General features: G+C 37.6%; 1 protein-coding gene across 1 annotated transcript in view; it reads right to left on the bottom strand.

Moving 5' to 3' along the window:
* The window catches only part of LOC106531496 (neuropeptide FF receptor 2-like), an 8,742-nt gene extending 7,270 nt beyond the window's left edge, over positions 1–1,472 (bottom strand). Inside the window, exon 1 of the mRNA XM_014027374.1 lies at positions 1,384–1,472. The gene's annotated coding sequence lies outside the window, so the exon portion shown is untranslated. The remainder of the gene's footprint in view (positions 1–1,383) is intronic.
* Between the last annotated feature and the right edge of the window lie 1,108 nt (positions 1,473–2,580).

The following is a 2,580-nucleotide window of genomic DNA, read 5'->3' as shown; positions in this document are numbered from 1 at the left end:
AAGTTTTAATTGAGCAAATTAAGTAAAATTTACCTGATTTATTCACAAATCTTTAACTACATTCTTAATAACTTTTACTAGATAATGATGAGTAAATATTACATGAATTTGTAGCATTTAAATTTACTTAACAAACGTTAGTGCAAGTTGTTAGAGGATTTTTTTTCAAGTACAACTTACAAGTTGTTTTTTTCAGTGTAGCTTTGCCAAGCCTGAGCTTGTTTTCTGAATAAAACATCCAACAGAAAAAAATCTGAGCATTTGTGACACATTTCACCCCAGTGACAGCACCGTCCTGCAGCCAGGAGAGGAGAATCATACGGTACGTAAAACATGATATTCTCCTAAAATATCATGTTTGAGTTGATTGAGACGAGCACACGTCCTCCCTCATTCACTAAAACAATGTGAACGGGTGCCACAATCAGTCTTTTTTCTTCTTTTGCCTCCTCTGCTTCAGTTAAATATGGGTCTTTCTGAAACTTTCGCCCTGCTTCCTCCTCCGATTTTTATTCAGCAGCTATAAATACATCTATGTGTAATACTGTGTTCCTCCCAGAGCTGCAAATGATCCCATCATAGCGAACAAACTAAAAGCAAACTGTGGGCAGAAACAAATGAAATGAAGTAACTGGTGAAGTGAGGCATAATTGCAAATATTTTTACACACTTTTTATGTCTTTTGGAGGCGATGAGATCTTCATTCTTATCTTTAAAGTCAATATTTCACCAGGTTAATGTTTACAGCAACTGTTTTCATTTCACTCAGTACTTCCCCACCCAATGAAATGTTTTAAGCATCTCATGCTGACTTCATGTCAATTTAAAAACATATTACAACCTAAATGCTAGTTTTGTTATATTTATCAATAGTTGCGTATTTTTGGCAAAAGAGAAAATTCATTATTTCAGATTTCTGCAGCGACCTGGTGATGCTCACGCCAACGGGTGCAGCTGCGTTATTCTTCGTGACAGTTCTGTTTTTGAGTCAAAGACCCTTAAACTACTTCTGCTGTTTATGTAACAATAGCATGAACAATCACACAACTGTTCAAGTCTGAATCTAAAACGTCACCACATGTTAAAGAGGAACAAAAATAAATTTTAAAGATGCAGAAGGCAGCTCTGAAATTCATGCAAACACAAATGAGTCAGAGTTGCTCTGTGTTGTAAAGATGTTTTTTTTTCAAAATGCTTTTAAAAATATTTAAAAAGACTTAAATAATAAACGAAGCTACAGAGAGATTTTTTTCCCCAAAAAATACCTCATTTTACTCAATTGGCAGTTTTGCACACAAATACAAGCCATGTAAAAATTAAAAGTGATTTTTTTTTTATAAACTCCTTTTAAAATGTCTCAAAGTTTTAAAGATGCATTCTCACCTTAAAGAAAACCGATTTTAAATTGACTCCTTACAGCTGTGTGAAATGCAGAAACTCCCCTGGTTCTGATGGAAAGCAGCAGATTTTCATCCCTGCGTGAGATCCCCTGCATCCGCTCAGCGCTCCTGCAGGCAGACACAGCTGTAACACTTATGGACGGCAGCGAGGAGACAAGACTCGCCGAGGAGGGACGTGGTGAGTGCTGCACGGGCTGGGAGAATCACATGTTCAGCGCCGGTCTGTGAACGGAGTATTATATTCATAGTTCTGCCAATAAGGGGCGAAGGTTCTGAAGTCATCTGTTTCTTTGGCATCAAGTGGGTGCAGAGGAACGTCACAGATTGTAGTGGATCCAAATCAATCCTCCTCTTCAGTCATTGAATCAGCACTCATCAGCCTCTCAATGGTCTCAGCTTTGAGGGAATTGTTTAAGTGGTGTCAGGTTGGATGGAAACAAAAAAAAAAATGAGGACCCAGAATGCATTCAACTGAGGTTAAAAGAACTAATTATGAAATAACTTTAAGGAATAAAAAGCTGGCCGCAAAATAAGTCAGTTATACAAACAATCAAATCGAAGAACCAGATCATGACATATAACGTGAACACAGACAGAAAATGGTCTGACAAAATGAGGAGTGAGGGTGAACTGGGAGCATAAACAGACAGGGAGGGGTGGCAAAGTGTTAATGAGCAGATGAAAGGCAGGTGTGAACTGTAGGGAAATGTGACTGTGCGACTGAGGGCAATAATGATCACTTACACAAGGACAGGTGTGAAAACAAGACGTCTGGATAAAACGAAGGTAAAACTACGGAAGCGTGTTGCTATCAGGCAGGAAAAAAAAAATCCGAGCGCTATCACGTTATAACGTGATACGTATCTTGTTAAAACGTGATACGTATCACGTTTTAACGTGATAGTATTAACGCTATCACGTTATAACGTGATACGTATCTTGTTAAAACGTGATACGTATCACGTTTTAACGTGATAGTATCACGTTTTAACGTGATAGTATCTCGTTTTAACGTGATACGTATTACGTTTTAACGTGATACGTATTACGTTTTAACGAGATACTATCACGTTAAAACGTGATACGTATCACGTTTTAACAAGATACTATCACGTTATAACGTGATACGTATCACGTTTTAACAAGATACTATCACGTTATAACGTGATACGTATCACGT

This window comes from Austrofundulus limnaeus, unplaced genomic scaffold, assembly GCF_001266775.1.
Source record: "Austrofundulus limnaeus strain Quisiro unplaced genomic scaffold, Austrofundulus_limnaeus-1.0 Scaffold643, whole genome shotgun sequence".
NCBI lineage: Eukaryota > Metazoa > Chordata > Actinopteri > Cyprinodontiformes > Rivulidae > Austrofundulus > Austrofundulus limnaeus.
The sequence above is the reverse complement of the archived record's forward strand: the minus strand, read 5'-3'. Positions and strand labels throughout refer to the sequence as shown.